Here is a 27,432-nt window from a genome sequence, read left to right as displayed (position 1 = left end):
CGAAGGGCGGGGGCGGGCTGGCAGTTGCCTGCCGGAGAGGCGGCTTCCTTACTAACGGGGTTGAGTAGTGACGTCACGCCGAGGGCGCTTCCACGATAGGCTGCCCTTGGTTTACTATTCATTTCTACACTCGGGGTCGTGCTGAGGGTTTGGCGAGACAGGTTCCCGCCAAGGACGGAGGCACAGAGGGGGCGCAAAAAGAAATCCTGGGAGCGGGGGGAAGGAAGAATTACCGGGGGTGTGTGAGTCAGGAATTTTTGCTTCGAAAAGAAAACTTTCTCTCAGCTCGCGACCGAGAACGCACGCCATTTACACAGTGGCATTTCGTCCAAGTAGCATCGTAAAGAAACGAATACTGCCGAACGGACGTCATAACAATGTTTATGTGGCAACAGTGCGCTTGGTTCACATGCGCAACACTCATATCACAAGACTTCATGCACGGGGCGAACAAGGTATACGACCCATGTGAGTCTTCCGAGTTGCAGTGAGGAGCCAACTACTGTTTGGGACCACTTTAATACTTCGTAGTTCCGCGGTGAAACTTCACGTTCTCGATATCAAACGACAAAATTAAAGAATTTGTTGGGTATCTTTTCATTGACAAACTGATTTCCCGCCTGGCCCCGGACGTAGCCGAACGTTCGTGATGTATGTCGGACAACGCGACTAGTGTGACGTCACAAGTCCGTTACGCGGAGCGGGGGGGGGGGGGGGGGGGGGGGGGGAGAGCAATATTTCCCTTCCGAACCGTTCATGCCCATGTGACGTCATTTCGACGTCTCACGCAGTTTCAAATACAGCAGGTACTGCTGTCGACTTCCCCTAGGGTCCGATGTGAGGTACTTGGGACTCGCCATATTTTACGGGGTCAGGGATTTTCTCTGCCTCGTGATGGCTGGGTGATGTGTGATGTCCTTAGGTTAGTTAGGTTTAAGTAGTTCTCAGTTCTAGGCGACTGATGACCATAGATGTTAAGTCCCATAGTGCTCAGAGACATTTGAACCATTTTTGAAGGCATATTGTATTCGTATGAACATTTCCGTGTTTCATGTTATGAAGCTGTGCCATGTCAAGGCAACGGCACACAGAAGCTTTATAAAAACACATAGTTCTTGGCACTTCTTGTATAATCAAATGTCGTATTAATGACACATTTGCGGTTAAGAAAATGGTTCAAATGGCTCTGAGCACTATGGGACTTAACTGCTGAGGTCATAAGTCCACTAGAACTTAGAACTACTTAAACCTAACTAACCTAAGGACATCACACACATCCATGCCCGAGGCAGGATTCGAACCTGCGATCGTAGCGGTCGCGCGGTTCCAGACTGTATCGCCTATAAGGCGATTAAAGGTCTATGTTTAGCATAGAGACAAATGTTCCGTTAGGTCCACAGGGTGTAGTAGTCATCAGCGTCAAGTTATGAAATTAATGAAGGAGCAGTTTCGGGGCCAGCCGTTTCTAATTTTTTTCCCGACTCTGCATTTCAAAAATATTCTGTGACTTCCAGCCTTGTATGTATATATATCATCTGGTAAAACAGAGGCCGGCCGCTGTGGTCGAGCAGTTCTAGGCGCTTCAGTCCCGAACCGCGCTGCTGCTACTGTCGCAGGTTCGAATCCTGCCTCGGGCATGGATGTGTGTGATGTCCTTAGGTTAGTTAGGTCTAAGTTGTTCTACGTCCAGCGGACTGATGACCTCAGATGTTATGTCCCCTAGTGCTTAGAGCTATTTGAACCATTTTGTAAAAGAATCTACCACTCACAGTAAACAGCACAGAAAAGACTGACACAGTTGCAACAGAATTAAAAGGTAACTTGCTCTCAGCCGTCTATAAAGCATTAAAGAAAGTTTACGAGTCAGTTCTTTCTCGACTCTGCTTTGCGAAACAAGAACGTCTTCAAGTAAAGTACATTTTTAATCACCAATATGACATTTTTCGTCATTTTATTAAAACAAATTGTCGCAATAACGACGCATTTTCGAGAGATCCTCAAGGTGCTGGTGTGTTTATTCTTAGAATATACATTAAATGAGCTGCCCATAATGCTCAATAGTTCTCAACTGGGGAGAGATCCGGCAGAATCTCTCGCCGTTCGCAGGTGGGTATTTTCTTGGTAAAATGTAAATCCGGGATGGCTTGCCATGAAGGGCAACAAGACAGGGCGTAGGATATCGTCGACATACCTCTGTTCTGCAACGGTGCCGCGGATGAAGACCAAAGGGGTCCTGCTATAAAAAGAAACGTCACCCACATCATCATCTCTCCCGGGTGTCAGGTCGTATGGCGGCCGGCAGTCAGGTTGGTATCCCACCGCTCTCCGGGGTATCCCCAAAAACGTCTTCACTGGACGTAGGGGCTCATTTCAAAGTGAGACTCACCACTGAAGAAATTGTACCCCAGTCAATGAGATTCCAGGCCAATACTGTCTCGATACATGATGCTAATAGATTACTACAATCAGGAAGTTGTCCTAAAACCAGACCTTCACATGGCTTATTCATTTTTAGGCATTTCACCAAACCTGATCAGAGACAACCATATGTTCTGTTGCTTCAATAATCCTATTGAAACAAACAAAAGTGTGTCAAATCCGATGACACTTTTGACTAGTTACGCTTCCCAATTCTAAACATCACAAGATCATAACAAAGCTACAGAAACCGTAAAAAGTTCCCCTGTTTTTCACAGACTAAGAAGCAATGATTTATGATGCACTTCTTTTCCACAAGCCAACGTTGTGCGATAAGCTATTAAAATTCTTATTTTATACAGTTTTTCCGACAGGCTCCATCCAGAAGGAACATCAGTGAGTCCTAAAATTTTGTTTTCCTACTAACTAAGCGCATTTCAAGTGCGCCAAGTTTCGAGGAACATCCGAAAAAGAACTGACAGCCGATGTAAGCAATCCACAGCAACAAAAATAGAGGAACATTGGTTACTTCCAAAAGTTACAAGGAATTTCCACACTATGTTTCAGCTTTCTTTCCTTCTGCAACTCCGTGACGTAACGTGTTTCTCGTCTACAACCAGTCTGTGTGCTAAGATTCAGTCGTGGAGCGAATTGTAAACCGCAGCTCTCACTCACTGTTGCATTAAAATGAAAACTCTGTACTCAAGAAATCGGAGGGGGGCGCAGCTGTGACCTAACGATTAGTTCCCGTCTTTGTAACTTCCGGCTCCTTGATTGACAGGTCGACTGGTATGAATGGTATGGGAATGTGTAGCGTCCTGCGGGCCACGATTACAATGTTACTGAAGCCTTATGACTCTGGAAAAGATGGGAAATCAACCTAAGAAAGATCGAACGTCGACGGCCATTTAAGTTAGTAACGCATCAGACCAACGATATCCAAAGGCAGAGGATACTATAAGCTCAATATCTATTGTAATTCGCAGTTAAAATGGTTCAAGTGGCTCTGAGCACTATAGGCCTTAAATCTGAGGTCATCAGTCCCCTAGAACGTAGAACTACTCGAACCTAACTAACCTAAGGACATAACACACATCCATGTGCGAGGCAGGATTTGAACCTGCGACCGTATCGGTTGCGCGGTTCCAGACTGAAGCGCTTAGAACCGATCGGTCACACCGGCCGGCAGTTCGCAGATAACATTTGGATGGAAGGGAATTGGCTCCCTAATTTCCACAAATCGGTTAAATGTAATGAAATGAATGCTCGATAAGTTACGTGCTGATCTTACCAGACCGAGCGAGACTGCGCTGTGTTTGCACACTGGACTCGCATTCGGGAGGACGACGTTTCAAACCCGCACCCGGTCACCCTGATTTAGGTCTTCCGTGATTTCTCTAAATCGCTTCAGGCAAATGACGGGATGGTTCGTTAGAAAGGCCACGGCCGACTTACTTCCCTGTACCTCCCTAACCTGATGGGACCGATGACCTCTCTGTATGGTATACACCCCCCCCCCGCCCGAAATCAATTAGCGAACCAACCGTCTTCACTAATATGTGATTCAGATCTGAGATCTGACCACTGTACTGGAAAACATGCACTGCTGTTAATAAGCCGCCTCCAGCTGATTCCTTGCAATTTCATAGATAATTTTCACAAACACAAAAACAGGACAACAGTCCAATTCCTATAGGATGAAAGTCAGAAAAAAAAACACATTCTAAGTTGCTACACAAGCAAATGCTGTTTAATGGCTTCAGTTAGATCTCGTCAAGTCCATCTCACTCATTAAACACAACCCCCAAATAATTAATGGCTCCATTCTTACGTATCAACACCCTTTCAACAAATCATGTGAGTATGTGCGAAGGCACAAGGGTCACCTATAAAATCGGAACTGACTAATTTGAAATCCGTGACCGCTCACAGAAACGCACTAGCGACTTCTTGTAAACAGTTAGTGCAGTGTCTATATTTGACATTCTGTGTATAATTCGATGAAATATAATGTTTGTATGGCATTGATGGCCGGGAGTCCCCTACCTGGGGAAGTTGCAAGTCTCTTCAGTTGACGCCACACTTGACGATTTGCGCGTCAATGTTTATGATATGATGATAACAACACAACACCCAGTCTCCGATCCGGCCGATTGTCGAACCCGGGCACGCTTCATGGCAGTAAGACGCACTGACCAGTCACTTAAGGAGTCGCACTGTATAATTCGATGCAAATGTCCTGCATGAGTGGAGGAACAGGCATCACTGACGATCGACAGCCATGTTCAATTATGAAATGTAATCGCAAATGGCGAATACGATTTGACGTCTGCTGTACCGTTTACTTCAGACATATGAAAATAAGTGCCAGACCGGGGTTCTAAACCGGATTTCCTGCTGCCAGAGCTCGTCTTAACCACTTAGGCTACATGTGCACGCCTCCCGAATCGATCCAGATTTCCATATGTCATTGTGTCTATGTCCCTAAGTGCTAAAAAAAAAAAAAAAGTTCAAATGTGCGTGAATTCCTAAGGGACCAAATTGCTGTGGTCATCGGACCCTAGACTTACAAACTACTAACTTATGCTAAGAACAACAACAACAACAACAACAACAACAACACACACACACACACACACACACACACACACACACACACACATGCCAGAGGGAGGACTGGAACCTCCAGCGAGAGGGGTCGCGCAATCCGTGACACAGCGCCTCAAACCGCGCGGCCACCCAGAGCGGCCTCTTAAGGCTCGCACGCCTTTTGTGTGATTCCCACACAGCGAGAGACAAAGCTTTTCTCGTCAGGTTGTCTGGCTTGGCATGAAATGCAGATAATACAATGCCGGTCTATAACAGGACAGGCATGTGTACATAGTAAACCGCACAGCTGGGTTACATCATAATCGCAGTTATGGTTGGTTGGTTTGAGGGATTAAAGGGACCAGACTACTACGGTCATCGGCCCCTGCAGTTTTGCATAATCGAAATAAAGGTGTATTTTATTGGTTAGGAGATGTAAGACGGATTTCTAAAAGATGATATGCAAACAAAAAGCAGTTCGTCCAGCCATAATTTAAATATAACAGACGTGTGTTCGACTTATTAGGCACCTTCAAATGGTTCAAATGGCTCTGAGCACTATGGGACTTATCATCTGAGGTCATCAGTCGCACAGAACTTAGAACTACTTAAACCTAACTAACCTAAGGACATCACACGCATCCATGCCCGAGGCAGGATTCGAACCTGCCACCGTATCAATCTCGCAGTTCCGGACTGAAGCTCCTAGAACCGCTCGGCCACATCGCCCGGCCGCACCTTCAAGTATCTATTATAATCTAATTTTATTCATGATTGGCTGTTACCATAGTGACTGCATTCAACATGTGTGAAGTACACTTTAAGCCTTCAGTCACAAATACCCATTACGTTGACGACAAAAACTTTACCCCCCAGCTGCCTTGGAACGCACTTGAACTCATCTCGTTCAATGCGTGTGTGAGTTCTTCAGGGACCAAACTGCAGAGGTCATCGGTCCCTAGACTTACATACTACTTAAACTAACTTATACTGAGAACAACACACACATCCATGTCCGAGGGAGGACTCGAACCTCCGGCAGGAGGGGCCGCGCAGTCAGTGACATGGCACCTCAAACCGCGCGGCCACTGTGCGCAGCTCATCTCGCTCAAGCATGAGAACTAATCTAAGAATCAAATTAGGCCTCTACGATAGAACCACAAGGCATCGAGTAATAAAACATAGTTCAAGAGGTATTGTGTCATTAATATTGCGATATATGAAAAGATTAGCTTTTGCTTAAAACTGAGCACAAATTATCCATACTACACTCGTCCAATGTCTGATAACCGACTTCCATCAAATATTAAACATAATTTCAGACTTTTTCTAAACGTCTTCTCACCTACATGCTAAACGTCAAATATTTAAAATGTCAACATTTTTTGTAAAGTTGTCAGATATTTAAGGTTTTTTTTTTTATAGATGGGAGTTCGATTCTTTAAAAAATAGGGTGGGGATTACGGGTTTTGCTACCGTAGGTGTTGGATACCTTGAAATAAACTGTAGTAGAATACAGTGCCGTTTCAGTGTTCTTTGACACAGAACTGCTCTACCATGAAGCGTAAGAAGAATCTGTTAATACGACTTAAGGTGATAGTTGTCTATCGGTAATAGTTCAGAAACTAATAGCTTTTCATTATGTAGACGGTATTTTTCACCACCTGTTATAGGACAACAGATAAAAATAGTCGATACGAACTCGACGCATAACTTTAAGTGGCGGAAAAGGAATTGTAGCAGTTTTTTTTTACGAAAAATTCACAGTCACAAATTTGATGCTGACGTTCAAAAATGGCTCTGAGCTCTATGGGACTTAACATCTGAGGTCATCAGTCCCCTAGAACTTAGAACTACTTAAACCTAACCAACCTAAAGACATCACACACATCCGTGCTCGAGCCAGGATTCGAATCTGCGACCGTAGAGGTCGCGCGGCTCCAGTCTGAAGCGCCTAGAAACGCTCGGCCACAGCGGGCGGCTTACATTCTGCATTTACATTGCTCCTACGCTGCTATCATCTGTTCATATGATTTTGTGACAAAATAAACTTAACCATGCAAAATTTCCGTTTTTTGCTTCAATTTTCGACACCAGTATAGATATAGACATATCAAAAACTCAAATACGCAGTACATTTTAATCAAAATCAATCCAAGACGCAACAACTTCTTTTTAATTCTGGTTACGAGTTTCCGTCTATAAATCGTCTTCAGACCGAGGTCTAGATGATATGGGGAGCTGTAGCACGGAGCCACTGTGTAGTACCGACTGATACTTGGCACGATATACCTTGGTCTGAAGATGATGTTATGGGCTTACCTTTGAAAAGTTGAAACAGGCTCATGGGGAACATTCTTGATCGAGAGTACAATTTTTTAGCTGGTACAAATCATTTTCGGAAGGCCGCGCACAACTTAAAGATGAACGTCGCTCAGGGAGACATTCAGCTTCAAAATACAACCAAAACGTCAAACTGTGCATGCTCTTGTGAGATTAGACAACTATTAGCAGTAAGGATGATCAATGACCTGTTGCCGGTCGCTGTGTCAGAGCGGTTCTAGGCGTTTCAGACCGGAACCGCGCTGCTGCTACGGTCGCAGGTTCGAATCCTGCCTCGGTCATGGATGCGTGTGATGTTCTTAAGTTAGTTAGGTTTAAGTAGTTCTAAGTCTAGGGAACTGATGGCTTCGGATGTTAGGTCCCATAGTGCTTAGAGCCATTTGAATGACCTGTTAAGCACTTTCGCTCTACATCAAATCTCGATCGAAAATTTGCACGTGCGGAGTGTCTGTGCCACAATGGTGCCGAAAAACCTCACCTCTGAACAGAAGGACAATCGAACAAAAATGTGCGTTTATCTTCTTGAGACGACTGCCAATGACCATGAGCGGTGTTTTCGTGTGATCACATGTGCTGAATTCTGGATTTTTGTGGAGGAATTGTACATTGAGGCATCTATTCGACCGAGAAACGCTCGAACGAACAAATCAAAGATCAAAACAATGCTGATTTGCCTTTTTGACAGTAGCGGTATCTGGCATAAAGATTTTGTCCCTACAGGACAATCTGCCAACCAATTGTTTTACAAATATGTCCTTGAAAAGCTCAGGAAAAGTGTGAGAATCGCGTGATACCGGACACTGCAGACAGGTGGATGCTGCACCTAGAGAACAGGCATTCCTGTTGTTCCACAGCCCCCTTTCCACCTGATCTCTGTGACTTTCTTCTTTTCCCGAAATTGAAAAAGTCTTAAAAGGACATCATTTTAGGACTTCAGATAGCATTCGAAAGAATGTGACCAACATGTTAAAGACCCTACCAGTTGAAAATTTTGAGCGCTGTTACCAAGATTGGTAACAACGACTCCGCTGGTGTATTGCTGGAAAAACTAAAATCTTTGATACGTAAGAAACCAGTAAAACTACTTTTCTCACACACCTAGTACATAACAATCTTTGTATAGTCAGAAACTGTCGCTAATGTTAAGTGGACTGTCTGTTCAATTTTAAGATGCCTAATGATGGTCTAGAAAGCCTAAAGCCAGTTCACAGCGAAAGTGAAATAAATTATCAATAACATTAATAATTTGGATTTCGATTTATGATATACACTCCTGGATATTGAAATAAGAACACCGTGAATTCATTGTCCCAGGAAGGGGAAACTTTATTGACACATTCCTGGGGTCAGATACATCACATGATCACACTGACAGAACCACAGGCACATAGACACAGGCAACAGAGCATGCACAATGTCGGCACTAGTACAGTGTATATCCACCTTTCGCAGCAATGCAGGCTGCTATTCTCCCATGGAGACGATCGTAGAGATGCTGGATGTAGTCCTGTGGAACGGCTTGCCATGCCATTTCCACATGACGCCTCAGTTGGACCAGCGTTCGTGCTGGACGTGCAAACCGCGTGAGACGACGCTTCATCCAGTCCCAAACATGATCAATGGGGGACAGATCCGGAGATCTTGCTGGCCAGGGTAGTTGACTTACACCTTCTAGAGCACGTTGGGTGGCATGGGATACATGCGGGCGTGCATTGTCCTGTTGGAACAGCAAGTTTCCTTGCCGGTCTAGGAATGGTAGAACGATGGGTTCGATGACGGTTTGGATGTACCGTGCACTATTCAGTGTCCCCTCGACGATCACCAGAGGTGTACGGCCAGTGTAGGAGATCGCTCCCCACACCATGATGCCGGGTGTTGGCCCTGTGTGCCTCGGTCGTATGCAGTCCTGATTGTGGCGCTCACCTGCACGGCGCCAAACACGCATACGACCATCATTGGCACCAAGGCAGAAGCGACTCTCATCGCTGAAGACGACGCGTCTCCATTCGTCCCTCCATTCACGCCTGTCGCGACACCACTGGAGGCGGGCTGCACGATGTTGGGGCGTGAGCGGAAGACGGCCTAACGGTGTGCGGGACCGTAGGCCAGCTTCATGGAGACAGTTGCGAATGGTCCTCGCCGATACCCCAGGAGCAACAGTGTCCCTAATTTTCTGGGAAGTGGCGGTGCGGTCCCCTACGGCACTGCATAGGATCCTACGGTCTTGGCGTGCATCCGTGCGTCGCTGCGGTCCGGTCCCAGGTCGACGGGCACGTGCACCTTCCGCCGACCACTGGCGACAACATCGATGTACTGTGGAGACCTCACGCCCCACGTGTTGAGCAATTCGGCGGTACGCCCACCTGGCCTCCCGCATGCCCACTATACGCCCTCGCTCAAAGTCCGTCAACTGCACATACGGTTCACGTCCACGCTGTCGCGGCATGCTACCAGTGTTAAAGACTGCGATGGAGCTCCGTATGCCACGGCAAACTGGCTGACACTGACGGTGGCGGTGCACAAATGCTAGCGCCATTCGACGGCCAACACCGCGGTTCCTGGTGTGTCCGCTGTGCCGTGCGTGTGATCATTGCTTATACAGCCCTCTCGCAGTGTCCGGAGCAAGTATGGTGGGTCTGACACACCGGTGTCAATGTGTTCTTTTTTCCATTTCCAGGAGTGTACTTGTTGTTACCTGTGGCTTCGCTCGCATTGTTTTAATGACTCATGCTGAGTAAGCAAGATACCGTGCGTTCAATAACATCAGCTGCCCTCACTTGTCTGTCGCTTCGGATGTGCATAGCACGTGTTGTGCACGCTGATCTCCACCCTCCCAAGTTGTCTCAACGCATGATGCATTGGCAGTTACAGTATCGCTGCCCAGCAGTGAATGTAGAGGATTCTGGGCAGGAGCGTGCATCGAGCTACTGAAGTAGCTATACATTGTACAAAGTGTGCATTATGCAACAAGTAGCGTGCAAGCATGGATTAAACACACTGAAGATAGTGCAAGCGTTGTATTCATTAATTTCAATCGTATCACGTAGTACATATCAACCAATGAGAACGTTTTCACAATATGATGAAGTTCAAAAGTCAAAGATTACCCCGAAGGGTAAATATTTTTCCCTGATTTGCGCTATATTCTTAAAATCAGTAGGTATCTTGTGGCACATACTTTCTGAATTAGACTGTGCCGTTTCTCAGTGTTCATGTTATATCCATACCAAATTTCATCGGGATAATCGTGAAAACGCAACAGACAGATTTACTGTCGCATTTATAATATTAGGGTGGCTAAAATTTTCAATTACGGTAGCGTTTTTCCGTTCTACATCTACATCTACATCCGTACTCCGCAAGCCACCTGACGGTGTGTGGCGGAGGGTACCCTGAGTACCTCTATCGGTTCTCCCTTCTATTCCAGTCTCGTATTGTACGTGGAAAGAAGGACTGTCGGTATGCTTCTGTGTGGGCTCTAATCTCTCTGATTTTATCCTCATGGTCTCTTCGCGAGATATACGTAGGAGGGAGCAATATACTGCTCGACTCCTCGGTGAAGGCATGTTCTCGAAACTTCAACAAAAGCCCGTACCGAGCTACTGAGCGTCTCTCCTGCAGAGTCTTCCACTGGAGTTTATCTATCATCTCCGTAACGCTTTCGCAATCACCAAACGATCCCGTAACGAAGCGCGCTGCTCTCCGTTGGATCTTCTCTATCTCCTCTATCAACCCCACCTGGTGCGGATCCCACACTGCTGAGCAGTATTCAAGCATTGGGCGAACAAGCGTACTGTAACCTACTTCCTTTGTTGTCGGATTGCATTTCCTTAGGATTCTTCCAATGAATCTCAGTCTGGCATCTGCTTTACCGACGATCAACTTTATATGATCATTCCATTTTAAATCACTCCTAATGCGTACTCCCAGATAATTTATGGAATTAACTGCTTCCAGTTGCTGACCTGCTATTTTGTAGCTAAATGATAAGGGACCTATCTTTCTATGTATTCGCATCACATTACACTTCGCTACATTGAGATTCAATTGCCATTCCGTGCACCATGCGTCAATTCGCTGCAGATCCTCCTGCATTTCAGTACAATTTTCCATTGTTGCAACCTCTCGATACACCACAGCATCATCTGCAAAAAGCCTCAGTGAACTTCCGATGTCATCCACCAGGTCATTTATGTATATTGTGAATAGCAACGGTCCTATGACACTCCCCTGCGGCACACCTGAAATCACTCTTACTTCGGAAGACTTCTCTCCATTGAGAATGACGTGCTGCGTTCTGTTATCTAGGAACTCCTCAATCCAATCACACAATTGATCTGATAGTCCGTATGCTCTTACTTTGTTCATTAAACGACTATGGGGAACTGTGTCAAACGCCTTGCGGAAGTCAAGAAACACGGCATCTACCTGTGAACCCGTGTCTAAGGCCCTCTGAGTCTCGTGGACGAATAGCGCGAGCTGGGTTTCACACGATCGTCTTTTTCGAAACCCATGCTGATTCCTACAGAGTAGATTTCTAGTCTCCAGAAAAGACATTATACTCGAACATAATACGTGTTCCAAAATTCTACAACTGATCGACGTTAGAGATATAGGTCTATAGTTCTGCACATCTGTTCGACGTCCCTTCTTGAGAACGGGGATGACCTGTGCCCTTTTCCAATCCTTTGGAACGCTTCGCTCTTCTAGAGACCTACGGTACACCGCTGCAAGAAGGGGGGCAAGTTCCTTCGCGTACTCTGTGTAAAATCGAACTGGTATCCCATCAGGACCAGCGGCCTTTCCTCTTTTGAGCGATTTTAATTGTTTCTCTATCCCTCTGTCGTCTACTTCGATATCTACCATTTTGTCAACTGTGCGACAATCTAGAGAAGGAAGCACAGTGCAGTCTTCCTCTGTGAAACAGCTTTGGAAGAAGACATTTAGTATTTCGGCCTTTAGTCTGTCATCCTCTGTTTCAGTACCATTTTGGTCACAGAGTGTCTGGACATTTTGTTTTGATCCACCTACCGCTTTGACATAGGACCAAAATTTCTTAGGATTTTCTGCCAAGTCAGTACATAGAACGTTACTTTCGAATTCATTGAAAGCCTCTCGCATAGCCCTCCTCACACTACATTTCGCTTCGCGTAATTTTTGTTTGTCTGCAAGGCTTTGGCTATGTTTATGTTTGCTGTGAAGTTCCCTTTGCTTCCGCAGCAGTTTTCTAACTCGGTTGTTGTACCACGGTGGCTCTTTTCCATCTCTTACGATCTTGCTTGGCACATACTCATCTAACGCATATTGTACCATGGTTTTGAACTTTGTCCACTGATCCTCAACACTATCTGCACTTGAGACAAAACTTTTGTGTTGAGCCGTCAGGTACTCTGTAATCTGCTTTTTGTCACTTTTGCTAAACAGAAAAATCTTCCTACCTTTTTTAATATTTCTATTTACGGCTGAAATCATCGACGCAGTAACCGCTTTATGATCGCTGATTCCCTGTTCTGCATTAACTGATTCAAATAGTTCGGGTCTGTTTGTCACCAGAAGGTCTAATATATTATCGCCACGAGTCGGTTTTCTGTTTAACTGCTCAAGGTAGTTTTCAGATAAAGCACTTAAAAATATTTCACTGGATTCTTTGTCCCTGCCACCCGTTATGAACGTTTGAGTCTCCCAGTCTATATCCGGCAAATTAAAATCTCCACCCAGAACTATAACATGGTGGGGAAATCTACTCGAAATATTTTCCAAATTATTCTTCAGGTGCTGAGCCACAACAGCTGCTGAGCCCGGGGGCCTATAGAGACATCCAATTACCATGTCTGAGCCTGCTTTAACCGTGACCTTCACCCAAATCATTTCACAATTCGAATCTCCGTCAATTTCCTTCGATACTATTGCACTTCTTATCGCTATAAACACGCCTCCCCCTTCACTGCCCAGCCTATCTCTGCGGTATACATTCCAATCAGAGTTTAGGATTTCATTACTGTTTACGTCTGGTTTCAGCCAACTTTCTGTTCCTAGTACTATATGGGCGTTGTGACCGTTTATTAATGAGAGCAGTTCTGGGACCTTTCTATAGACGCTTCTGCAGTTTACTATTAGCATATTAATATTGTTATTCCTTGTTGCATTTTGCCTACTCCTGCCTTGCCGCGTCTCAGGAGGCGTCTTGTCGGGCCTAGGGAGGGAATTCTCTAACCTAAAAAAACCCCATGTGCACTCCACACGTACTCCGCTACCCTCGTAGCCGCTTCCGGCGTGTAGTGCACGCCTGACCTATTCAGGGGGACCCTACATTTCTCCACCCGATAGCGGAGGTCGAGAAATTTGCACCCCAGCTCTCCGCAGAATCGTCTGAGCCTCTGTTTTAAGCCTTCCACTCGGCTCCAAACCAGAGGACCGCGATCGGTTCTCGGAACGATACTACAAATAGTTAGCTCTGATTCCACCCCGCGAGCGAGGCTTTCCACCTTCACCAACTCCGCCAACCGCCTGTACGAACTGAGGATGACCTCTGAACCCAGACGGCAAGAGTCATTGGTGCCGACATGAGCAACAATTTGCAGTCGGGTGCACCCAGTGCTCTCTATCGCCGCCGGTAGGGCCTCCTCCACATCTCGGATGAGACCCCCCGGCAAGCAGACAGAGTGAACACTGGCCTTCTTCCCCGACCTTTCCGCTATTTTCCTAAGGGGCTCCATCACCCGCCTAACGTTGGAGCTCCCAATAACTAATAAACCCCTCCCCCCGTGTGCCTGCTCGGACCTTGCTGAAGGAGCAGCCACATGTCCACTCACAGGCAGAGCGGGCGATGCCACACGGCCAGCCTCCACATTGACCCTACGCCTCGTGCGCCGCGAACGCCGCTGAACCCGCCACTCCCCTTGGGGAGAGGGTGGCCCAACCGCGCCCGGTACCCGCGAAGATGTCTCGACAGCAGGGACAGTGGGTGAAGCATCTAACACCTGGGGTGCACCATGCGACGCACCAGACTCCCCACTGCCGCTACACTCCGAGGCAGCAGCCTGAAGACGGCTGACCGCAGCCATCAACACGCTCAGCTGTTCGCGAAGAGTGGCCAGCTCCTCCTGCGTCCGTACAAAACGTTATCCAGTTTTGATGAAATAAAGCCTATATGGCGTCACAAGCTATGCGCTAGTTATCTCTGAAAACTCCATGAAAATTCATGTTGTATGTTTGCCGATTAGCGTGATCAAACAGAGAAACAGACGGACACAACTGTTCTACAGATTTATTCTTAAAATAGATTTTTGATTGTGTATGGCCAGCGAATAAATGAATCTATAATACTTCATAAATACTGCACTACTATCGCGGGAATATCATCTAATTAATTATAAAGCGTGTGGAAAGTTCACAATTTTAGCGGTATTTAAGTTTGTTTTTCGTGTCCAGTAGATCTTCAGGAACATTCGTCAACAATTAACGTGCCTCACGTCACCAGTTTAGAACCTTCTTCGATAAAGGAATTTCCAAGAATTTGTTGCTATCTCGCAAAAATACAAAGGCATTTAACACTCACATATGTCTTTAAGAATTTATCATTAGATTAACTAGTCACTGTTGTGGTGTCATTATGAAAAAAAAAAAAAGATTTTGTGCCATTTGGGCGATGTACATGAATTTAATATGCTGAAAAAATTAAGTTTGCGTGTAGAACATGTAGCAAATAGATGTTAAAAACGCAAAAAGAATCACAATTAAATATAACGAGCGGGGCTTAATTAAAGCATGTAACAAAGGTGAATACAACGAAGGTATTAGATTAATGCAGTAAATTTGCAAATGATGGTATGAAGTGAGGCGGTAGTTACAAAATACTCGTTTATTTAGTGGCTGGTAAAGGGTTACTTCGTCACGAACAAAAAGAGTTTGGCAGCCCGGTAACCACGCTCAGTGGTAACGGAGCTCCGATGCTGTGTTGCACGCTACATTCTCGCTCGAAAGGATCTGCGTCTCCTTGAAAGCATCCAACCAAGAAATGAGAAGCGGAACAGTGCCTGTAATAGCTGAGTTTAGCCGACGCCTGGACTGGCAGATACTCCGAAGGTCACGCCTGCAAAAAAGAAGTGAATCAGGGCGCTCGCAGAGTCACCCAAAAGTGTGAGAGAGTTTTCGTCTGCCACGGATTGCGAAAAGAGATGAGATAAATTGGCTGAATAATAAACTTGCGATGCCTAAATTGTGTCGCCGATAATAAAGGTGCCAAGTTCTTTGTCTCAGCGCACAGCTCTTGAACAAAAACAGAAGGAAGCAAGATTACTGTCTAACACTGTACCGATTGTAAGTTTACTACAGCCGAAACATTAGCTTAGTTGGGGGTGATTGGGAACAGGGAATGGGCCTTTCTCACATCTAGTGACCCTTCCAAAGGTTCTCTTAAGTGATTGATGAAAACTAAGGAACATCTCAATCAGAAAGGTCAAACAGGAACGTGAACCCTGCTTGTCTCAAATGAAGTCGTGTGTCCTTAGCAGTGCGCCAGAGCGCTCAGAGAGGCATTTGGAACCATTATGACGAATATCGCTAGACGCTACCGGAATGATAGTACCATATTCTTCCCAAGATGCCGAACAGATAGCAGATCGTTCATGAACTTAATAAACGCTTGTTTAAAAAATGATAAAGTCATTCATCAGTGAACTAAAAGCTCCTCCAACTCTAGCATGACCACTGAATTTGCAAGAATTTCTATTCCTTAGTTCCTTCTTCAATATTAGGTAACTGGCAGCAGTTAGGAATGCCAAACTATGAAGAACACTGCTTGACACAAACACAAAACCACCAAAATCAGCCTATTTTTGGTTTGTCGTCTGTACTGATGACTGTTGTGTTGCAGGGTCAGCACTTCATTCCCTAAAATTTTTTTCGGTCCTGTGACTCCAGGCAATCCAACGTTAACGTGTAGAGTAGCACGAATAATCTTTAGACTATATCGCACTGAAGTCTAAGACACGCTCAGCATATTTTCGCATGTTATTTGTTCTACGCAATTCTGATTATTGTTAATGGCTCTGAGCACTATGGGACTCAACTGCTGTGGTCATCAGTCCCCTAGAACTTAGAACTACTTAAACCTAACTAACCTAAGGACATCACACACACCCATGCCCGAGGCAGGATTCGAACCTGCGACCGTAGTAGCAGAGCGGCTCCGGACTGGAGCGCTTAGAACCGCACGACCAACGCGGCCGGCAAGCGATTATTGTTTACAAAACATATGAAACCTTCCCTTCTTCACACATCATCAGGAATGAAGCGTTCATCGTTTCTTCCACCTTGTGAGAATGTTATGATAACACACTCCAGTAGGTGCATCGAGCAAGAGTAAAAAGAAACGCTCTGGACACTCCCGACGGTCGTACAGGACGTCTGCGAAATGCGTATCGAAGGAGACTGGTGTGGTAAAGCTGCTCCTCTCTGATACAGCGAAAACATGAAACTTTCGCTGTTCGTAGCATAATATTCGAATAATTTTCAATAGTTAAGCATGCAACCATAGATACTATGTAACTGACAAAGTAAATGTGCGTCCTTACAAAGTTACGAAACCCCAGACATTGTTCGTCACTTCATGTTGATGAAGATTGTTTTCTAATCACATTTTCAACGTGTCATAGTGGCAGCCATTAATATCGCTTTATCATCGATTATTATAGAGCGCATCTCTTAACATACAGTATCTTGCTTCACAAGTATTGGGAAAAAAATCAGTTCTTTCTTTATGCGTGGAGGCAACTGTCAGTGATTCGAAGTCCACCCAGGAGGGCTGCTGCTGAAGGGAATGTGTAATATCACAGGAACAAACAGAAAAATTCAAACTGCAGTATTCTATAATATAATATTTTTTATCATCAACAGGTGAGAATGATAGCTAAACTGTACCAACACTGATAATTCGAATGTCACTAGCCAACTCAGCATTGAAGTGCAATACCATAATAGACAAATATGTTCAAACTTCTGACTTACAACTTTACTTGTTTTAAAATCTACGAATGTTTGTCACAAAAATGTCTTTCTTAAGGAGAAAATTTTCAAAGGCTATTACAATCAAGCATGAAGGTCCAACAATCCGTTATTTCATTATTTCCGTGCCATCGCTACTCTGTTACGGCTTAGATGAAATTGATACCGCTGAGCCAGTTGATATGTTTTTGGTGACTCTGAAGTTCACAACGTCACGGTGACTTCTCAGTCACATTCAGTGTGCCACATGAAGATGAAAGCTATCACTGTCTCAGCACTGGCTGCGCTTCGTCATTAAATTTGGCTTTTGACAATCGGTAGAGTGAAATGGTTGAGTGAAGCCTACCAGAAAGAGTCTTTCGTGTTGTATAATATCATTTCGCTACAGACAAGAGGTAGATTTTACGCAGTCTGTTAAACACAACTGGTAGCTGTGTGAGAATAACGGAACTTGGGGTATTTTCATGCCGGAATCCTGTATCGGTAGGAAATGTCCACTAATAGCTTTGCGTCCAATGAACGGTCTTAGCTGTTGAGAAAGTGGTGGAACACATAATTTTGGAAGAGGGTATACTACTAATTGGGAAAACCTCAAGTACCCTACGAAGAGTGATAAGAAACTTCCTGGTAGATTGAAACTGTGTGCCGGACCGAGACTCGAAATCGGGACCTTTTGCCTTTCGCGGGCAAGTGCTCTACCAACTTAGCTACCCAAGCACGACTCAAGCCCCGTCCTCACAGCTTTACTTCTGCCAGTACCTCGTCTCCTACCTTCCAAACTTTACAGAAGCTCTACTGCGAACCTTGCAGAACTAGCACTCCTGAAGGAAAGGATATTGCCGAGACATGGCTTAGCCACTGCCCGGGGAATGTTTCCAGAATGACATTTTCACTCTGCAGCGGAGTGTACGCTGATATGAAACTTCCTGGAAGATTAAAACTGCGCGCGGGACCGCGACTCGAACTCGGGACCTTTTGCCTTTCGCGGGCAAGTGCTCTACCAACTGAGCTATCCAAGCACGACTCACGCCTCGTCCTCACAGCTTTACTTCTGCCAGTACCGGGGCGTGAGTTGTGCGTGGGTAGCTCAGTTGGTAGTGCACTTGCTCGCGAAAGGCAAAAAGGTCCCGAGTTCGAGTCTCGGTCCGGCACACAGTTTAAATCTGCCAGGAAGTTTCATATCAGCGCACACTCCGCTGCAGAGTGAAATATCATTCTGGAAGAGTGATAGAACTGAATTAGTACGATCATATGTGCTGTGGCGCAAACTTCTCATGGTATGACCAGGAAATTACAGGGAATTGTTTGTTATTAAAAAATTGGTGGCCTGACAGATATGGGACGAATTATTTATCTGGCGCAGTGAAACAGAGTTTGCGAAGAGTGAGACAATTTGAGCCGTGTGAAAGCACACTAGCACGGAACATCTGTTCTCCAGTTAGCAACGAGAAAGTAAACTGAGACAAAGTTCAGATTTAGTTGCCGTTAACTGATGCTGGAATTAGAATTCCATGTAGCGGAACACAAGAACCAGAGTGCAGGTTCATAACATTTTCTGCAGTAAGTTATTGTTAATCTACACGTCAACTTACGACTGCCGTAGTAATTGAATAATTTGTTTTAACAACAATAAGGTTAAATGATAGCGCACAATTATTGATTAAATATAAAAACCACCTGTAAATATGCATTATAACGATGTTTAATAGCATTTGGTCACAGAGAGGAAATTACGAAAAACAGTTTTTTAAAAAAGAAAAAATAGCAGAGGAAGGCAAACGTTACTATCCCGACCAAAATATGGATAAAACTTGGCTTTTAGTGATCTTGTGCAGAAACAGACATAGGTAAGTAATACAAAGCAGAAAAAGTAAAATCCTACTAACCTAAAAGACTGTAAAAACAGAGTCGTGCTGAACAACACCTTCAAACAGAAAGAGCTGCGTTGATGTTGACTGATCTGAAATGAAAAAAAGAATTCACGTTATATTCAGACTGTAACACATACCTAACCATCACGCTATTCGAAACTAACAGGAGAACGAAAGTTAAGCTTAATGTTTAGCAAGGTAAGAAAATAACAGCTTACTGATGAAATAAACAAGAGATTAATTTTTATATGCTCAGGTACATAAGGGGAAGGTAAGAAAATAAATAAAGACAGAACTTAGCATTATGAACGAAAAAATTCCATTAAGATATCGTATCAAAGTTTTCTTAAAACGTAAATTAATTACTGCTAAAAATTCCAACATTGGCAAAAATTGTATTGCTAACTAAAATATACTGAAGAATATGTCATATACAGAGCAAAAATTAATTTAAGTTTATTGCATTTCGAAATCATGTGCCTTCGCGAAGAAAAAAATTCTGATCGTTATTTAGTGAAGGCTCTCTTATGAGAAAAATAAATACGTCATGAGAAGATTGTCTTAAGCCTCTTACAGGTGTTCGCGAGTAAGTAAATAAGTATAAGAGATTAGAAACTACATCGAATGATAACGATAACAAAGATTATAAACAAAAATATATCATAACATGATGTATTTTCATAAGCTCACCAATATGGGGGCCTACAAAAGAAACTGCGCCAAAATTGCAATACGTTATCTGTAGGCAACTATCTACATCAGAAAAACACAACACAAACTATTATGTACGCACTCCAACGGCACTGCTCGAAAACTGTGGAAAAGTTGCAAAATCACAATATAACACTCCTGTTATATAAACAAATATATATAACACTGTTTGACGAGACCTGTTGAAATAAAATATTGTGTCAGGTTGGTTGCGCAGACAAGAGATACGAGACTGCTACCCTAGAGCGGAACGTCATCAGTACTGAATTTATGATTCCTAGCCATCAAATGGGAATAAATTGTAACTGCATTGGTACTGTAATCATTACAGAAAATATATTCAGAATTAGTCACGAATTAATCTGTACTTATTGTTCCAGAATGAAATTTTCACTCTGCAGCGGAGCGTGCGCTGATATGAGACTTCCTGGCAGATTAAAACTGTGTGCCGCATCGAGAATCGAACTCGGGACCTTTGCCTTTCGCGGGCAAGTGCTCTACGCACCGTTCATACACTCCGAGGATTCCTTTTTTTCGCATTTGCCATTCTTTTACCTCCAACGTCCGCAAGCGAAACCTAAAAAGAAAACCTGGCAAGCGGATGGGATGTAGTTTTCGCAGGTTTCGGAACGTTACCTTTCAAAAGACGACTTCACAAGTTCCATTTACTGGCTGGAGCTCTGCGGAAGCTAAGGGAGCAAATAACAATTTCATTCCAGTAGTCAATCGTCATAATGTGGTGCTGTAAGGGCGAAGATAATTTCCGACCTCTACTAGCTACATCCGCCATTCACGTGCACAACCTTTCGTTTAGCGCTTGTTTTCACTAACAGCTATTGCTCCAGGTTACCACAAAAGACTGAGATTTACCGTGTGTTTGACGATTCACTATTACCGATTTCGGCTACTGCTCTCTTCAGATAATAAAATATTCTGATGTAGGTATCAGCATCAAAACTATACATATAGTTACGCAGTAAGTGCAAAAACAAATAAAGAAAGAAAATAAAACAAATAAATAAAAATAAAATAAAAAAGTGGTTAGCGAGGACGCTTCAAAATTTTAAGCTTCATGTTCGAAACACGATTATTGTTTTTATTTATTTTATCATTTATCTAGAATGTCCGTAGAATCATGTTCTATTTATTATGCAATATATATGTATGTACGGTATATTTAGCGGTTACAATCTTTTTAATTTCTCATATCCAGGTATTTCCTTCGCATATCGATTTTTTCATTAATTGTTATATTTTATTCATATGTTTATTCTTCAAGAAGATTCAGTGTATTCTCTTAAACCATACCGATCATTGAAACATTCGAAACACAGATTATTCCGAACACCATGAGCATCGAGCGCAGGCAGATTTGCCTCAGTGATTTCTTCGTATGAATCTCGCTCGGGAAAGAAATATTGTTAACATTGTTGAAGATTTCGCGCAAACCATGCACAAGGGATCACTTTTCCGGAAAACTGGCGCTTGCAGTTGATTATGAATCAAGCTAGACTACAGGAATTTCACCGAAAACAATTACAGATCGTTTATTTTTTTTAAAAAAAATTCATTCGCCTCACATTCAATTAGTAGACGAATAAGTACAGCGTTACATCAATATAGATTGGGCAAAGTTCCTGTAGCAATTACCTACAAACATTCGCATATAAATCAAAAATAAAAACAAATGTAATAATCGGGTTTCGAACATGGGGTCAAAAATTAAGAAGGTAGGACCTCATTCACCGTTCCACCATTTCGCCTGCGGATATCACGCTGCAAAAGGCATGTAAAGTACCTCGAAAAGAGGACAGCAAGGAAAAGAGGAAGTAATACGTTCCTGCGATGAAAACATGACTGTAAGTAAGTGATTTTTATGGCTCGGGTGGTAATATGATTTTCTCGCGATAAGTGGCTGAATGAGACGAGTACTGGTTGAACTTAGTGTAATATCAACTTCATTTGAGAATTGCACATCGCCGACTTTATGAGCTTGTTTACGCCGCAACTGAGACCAGCAAAGAGTGGCCTAGGTTCTCACTCAGAGGTGCAACTTGTTAACTAGCTGTTTCCAGAAGAATAAAATGTTTCATTTAAAAATTTCTGTAAGTACACTCATTCGGATAATCGATTTCGGAGTTGGTTTTTTCTTATTCTGGTGCTCTAAGGTGTCTCTTTCACGGGTTGATTATACACTCCTGGAAATGGAAAAAAAAAAAAACACATTGACACCGGTGTGTCAGACCCGCCATACTTGCTCCGGACACTGCGAGAGGGCTGTACAAGCAATGATCACACGCACGGCACAGCGGACACACCAGGAACCGCGGTGTTGGCCATCGAATGGCGCTAGCTGCGCAGCATTTGTGCACCGCCGCCGTCAGTGTCAGCCAGTTTGCCGTGGCATACGGAGCTCCATCGCAGTCTTTAACACTGGTAGCATGCCGCGACAGCGTGGACGTGAACCGTATGTGCAGTTGACGGATTTTGAGCGAGGGCGTATAGTGGGCATGCGGGAGGCCGGGTGGATGTACCGCCGAATTGCTCAACACGTGGGGCGTGAGGTCTCCACAGTACATCGATGTTGTCGCCAGTGGTCGGCGGAAGGTGCACGTACCCGTCGACCTGGGACCGGACCGCAGTGACGCACGGATGCACGCCAAGACCGTAGGATCCTACGCAGTGCCGTACGGGACCGCACTGCCACTTCCCAGCAAATTAGGGACACTGTTGCTCCTGGGGTATCGGCGAGGACCAGTCGCCACCGTCTCCATGAAGCTGGCCTACGGTCCCGCACGCCGTTAGGCCGTCTTCCGCTCACGCCCCAACATCGTGCAGCCCGCCTCCAGTGGTGTCGCGACACGCGTGAATGGAGGGACGAATGGAGACGTGTCGTCTTCAGCGATGAGAGTCACTTCTGCCTTGTTGCCAATGATGGTCGTATGCGTGTTTGGCGCCGTGCAGGTGAGCGCCACAATCAGGACTGCATACGAGCGAGGCACACAGGGCCAACACCCGGCATCATGGTGTGGGGAGCGATCTCCTACACTGGCCGTACACCTCTGGTGATCGTCGAGGGGACACTGAATAGTGCACGGTACATCCAAACCGTCATCGAACCCATCGTTCTATCATTCCTAGATCGGCAAGGGAACTTGCTGTTCCAACAGGACAATGCACGTCCGCATGTATCCCGTGCCACCCAACGTGCTCTAGAAGGTGTAAGTCAACTACCGTGGCCAGCAAGATCTCCGGATCTGTCCCCCATTGAGCATGTTTGGGACTGGATGAAGCGTCGTCTCACGCGGTCTGCATGTCCAGCACGAACGCTGGTCCAACTGAGGCGTCAGGTGGAAATGGCATGGCAAGCCGTTCCACAGGACTACATCCAGCATCTCTACGATCGTCTCCATGGGAGAATAGCAGCCTGCATTGCTGCGAAAGGTGGATATACACTGTACTAGTGCCGACATTGTGCATGCTCTGTTGCCTGTGTCTATGTGCCTGTGGTTCTGTCAGGGGACAATGAATTCACGGTGTTCTTATTTCAATTTCCAGGAGTGTATTTCCTTCGGATTCTTCCAATGAATCTCAGTCTGACAGCTGATTTTTCTATAAGCTAAATTTGAAAATAAGTTAAAAAGGTTCTGTCTGCCGAAATCTATCTGCTCCATAGATTTTTTTAAGTTGAACTTTATTTACAGCTAAAGGATAACTTCGAGGGGGTGTACAGAAATATGGAAAAATGAAAACCACAACACATTATCAGGCCTAATATGGTGTTGAAAATCCGTTGGCATTTAAAACAACTTCCAAACAGGTCCTGCATGGCTTTCAAGACAATCTCATACCATTCTTCGTGCAAAATAGTGGTAATCTTATGTAGCGATGATGGAGGTGGACAGCGATGGACAGCGATCACACAACCTTACGGTTAATGCACTGAAGAGCCGAAGAAACTCGTACAGCTGCCTAATATCGTGTGCGACCCCCACGAGCACGCAGAAGTGCCGCGACACGACGTGGCATGGATTCCACTAACGTCTAAAGTAGTGCTGGAAGGAACTGACACATTCCTGCAGAGCTGTCCATAAATCCGTAAGTGTACGAGAGGGTGGAGATCTCTTCTGAACAGCACATTGCAAGGCATCGCAGATATACTCAATAATGTTAAGGTCTGGGGGGTTTGGAGGCCAGCGGAGGTGTTTAAACTCAGAAGATTTTTCTTGGAGTCGCTCTGCAGCAATTGTGGAAGTGTGGGGTGTCGCATTGTCCTGCTGGAACTTCCCAAGTCCGTCGGAACGCACAACGGACATGAATGGACGCAGGTGATCAGGTAGTATGCTTACGTACGTCTCACCTGTCAGAGTCGTATCTAGACGTTATCAGAAGTCGCATATCAGTCCAACTGCACCCGCCCGACACCATTACACAGCCTCCGCCAGCTTGAAGAGTCCCCTGCTGACGTGCAGGGTCCATGCATTCATGAGGTTGTCTCCAATACCCGTACACGTCCATCCGCTCGATACAATTTGAAAGGAGACTCGTCCGACCGGGCAACATGATTCCAGTCATCAACAGTCCAATGCCGGTGTTGACGGGCCCAGGCGAGTCTTATAGTTTTCTATCGTGCACCAATGAAGAGTACACGAGTGGGCCTTCGGCTCCGAAAGACCGTATCGATGATGTATCGTTGAATGGTTCGCAAGTTGACACTTGTTGATTGCCCATCATTGAAATCTGCAGCAATTTGGAAAAGGGTTGCACTTCTGTCACGCTGAACGATTGTCTTCACTTATCGTTGGTTCCGTACTTGCAGGATCTTTTTCCGGCCGCTGTGATATCGGAGATCTGATGTTTTATCGGATTCCTGATATTCGCGGTACACTCGTAAAATGGTCGTACGGGAAAATCCCAACATCATTGCTACCAAGGAATTCTGTGTTCCATCGCTCTTGCGCCGACTATAACACCACGTTCAAATTCAATTAAATTTTGATAACCTGCCTTTATAGCAGGTGTAACCGATCTAACAACTGCGCCAGACACTTGTTGTATTGCCGGCCTCGGTGGTCATGTGGTTCTAGGCGCTAAGTCCGAAACCGCGCGACTGCTACGGTCGCAGGTTCGAATCCTGCCTCGGTCATGGATGTGTGTGATGTCCTTAGGTTAGTTAGGTTTAAGTAGTTCTAAATTCTAGGGGACTGATGACCACAGATGTTAAGTCCCATAGTGGTCAGAGCCATTTGAACTTGTTGTATTATATAGGCGTTGCCGACCGGAGCGCTGTATTCTACCTGTTTACATATCTCTGTATTTGAATATGAATGCCTATACGTTTCTTTGGTACTTCAGTTTAATTTTCAGTACTGTTTAGATGTGGTGATTGTGGTTCCCAGAGGCTCACTGAGTCAGTCCTGGACGAAGCGAACTCTTTGAACAAGGCCCAGTCACCACCTTTGCGGGACAAATAGTGTACTTTTGTATGAATCTGATCAGTCAAATTGCTCACACAATCATTGGCAGTATTGCGATCTTTCAGAATAACCATGGGGCTGCCCCGTTGGCTGCTCAAACCATCTCCAAATTCGCGCCACGTTTCCCTCTTGGCACGTAAACTCGACTGGAAGTTGGGAACTGTGTGAAATAAGACACATCTGACGAAATAAATTTCTTCCATAGCTCCACAGACCAAGTTTTATGCACGTTTTCCTGTTACAGGCATTAGTGTCACTGATTAGTGGTTTTGGAATGTCCGCTAGCCCGGCAGTTCGCTGCTTGTGGAGCTCCCTCCGTGTTACTGTGGTGCTGACGGGGTTCGGAGTGCGGCATTCAGTTCTACAATGACGATGGCAGCTATCGTCCTCTTATTTTCCGTCACACTCCTGTTCAATGGCCGTCCGTCACGATCATTCAACGCATACTTTCCTGCGCGTTGGGGCTTAGCTTTGTCTATGCAGTGTAAATCTTCGATGCGGTACCTCTTCAAACACCAAACGCTTCAGCTATTTTAGTTAAGAAGCCATCCACCAGACGACCACCAACAATTTGCCCACGTTCGAATGCACTGAGGTCCTAGATAATGCGCTCCAGGGCTCACACTTGCAGCGAATTCATGACGTCGCAAAGGCTCCCTTCCTGATGAAATATAACGGTACAACCTGCATTTACTTTTAAGCATACTTTTCTAGCGCCGTTCCGATATTTTTCAACATCGGTTCTTGTTTCTGGCACCGCGTGGCTATACGCTGAGCGTAGAAAATCGCAAGGCCCAGAAGGTTTTGTGCGACATAAACTGATGTTGGTAGGCGTGTTTCTACATCTGAAAGATGATTTCTATTCAGATGTTGCGCCAGTCGCATAAGAGTGAGTCTAGCAGCTTCACTATGAGGACGCTAATCAGGTTTCTTTCAAATACACGCTGAAACAGTCGTGTTCGTCAATTACCTTTGAGATTAGACATGGTGAGCTATGTAATCAGTAACGCCTTTAAGGCGACAAAGACTCCATTATCAATACCTCACTGAGTTCGAACGAGGTCGTGTAATTGGGCTACGAGAAGCTGGATGTTCCCTCTGTAATACTGCAGAAAGACTTGGAGGAATGCAGCCACTCTGCATGATTACTGGCAGCGGGGACCACGAGAATGTACGGTCGCAAGCGGACCGGGCTCCGTGCGGGCACGTTGCACTACCGAGAGGGAAGACCATCGTGTTCGGTGTATGGCTCTGGCGCATCGTACTGCATCTGCAGCGGCAATTTGAGCAGCTGTTGGCACCACGGTGACACAGCGAACTGCTACAAACCACAGTGACGCAATGAACCGCTACAAATCTGTTACTTCAAGGATAGTTCAGAGCTACACGACGTGTAGCGTGTATTTTACTGACCCCAAACCACCGCTATTTGCGACTTCAGTAATGTCAAGCGAAAGGATACTGGAAGGCAAGGCGGAGGTCTGTTGTTTTTCTGATGAAAGCTGGTTCTGCCTCGGTGGCAGAGATGGCCGTGATTGGTTAGAAGGAGGCCAGTTGATGGCCTGCAGTCCGCGCGGAATGGCCGTGCGGTTTGAGGCGCAATGCCACGGATTACGCGGTCCCTCCCGCCGGAGGTTCGAGTCTTCCCTCGGGCATGGTTGTGTGTGTTGTTCTTAGCATAAGTTAGTTTAAGTAGTGTGTAAGTCTAGGGATCGATGACCTCAGCAGTTTGGTCCCTTAGGAATTCACACACACATTTTGATGACCTGCTAACAACCAGTCTGCTTGCTAGACCCACGGGACCTACACCTGGGGCGTGATTTTGTATGACAGCAGGAACACTCTCGTTGTTATCCCTCCCACCATGGTTGCAAATTTGTACGTCTGTCTAGTGATTCAACCTATTGTGCTGCCATTCATGAACAGCATTCCAGGTGGCGTTTTCCAAGAGGATAGCGCTCGCAAACATACCACTGCTGTAACCCAACGTCATAAAGCGTGTCGACATGTTGCCTTGG

General features: G+C 45.2%; 1 protein-coding gene across 1 annotated transcript in view; it reads right to left on the bottom strand.

Moving 5' to 3' along the window:
* The window catches only part of LOC126334994 (sodium-independent sulfate anion transporter-like), a 696,684-nt gene that overhangs the window by 402,123 nt on the left and 267,129 nt on the right, over window positions 1–27,432 (bottom strand). Inside the window, exon 3 of the mRNA XM_049997810.1 lies at window positions 19,242–19,315. The gene's annotated coding sequence lies outside the window, so the exon portion shown is untranslated. The remainder of the gene's footprint in view (window positions 1–19,241; window positions 19,316–27,432) is intronic.

Source organism: Schistocerca gregaria, chromosome 2 (genome assembly GCF_023897955.1).
Source record: "Schistocerca gregaria isolate iqSchGreg1 chromosome 2, iqSchGreg1.2, whole genome shotgun sequence".
In the NCBI taxonomy this organism is placed as follows: domain Eukaryota; kingdom Metazoa; phylum Arthropoda; class Insecta; order Orthoptera; family Acrididae; genus Schistocerca; species Schistocerca gregaria.
Note: the sequence above shows the minus strand (reverse complement) of the source record. Positions and strands in the feature narration are given on the sequence as shown.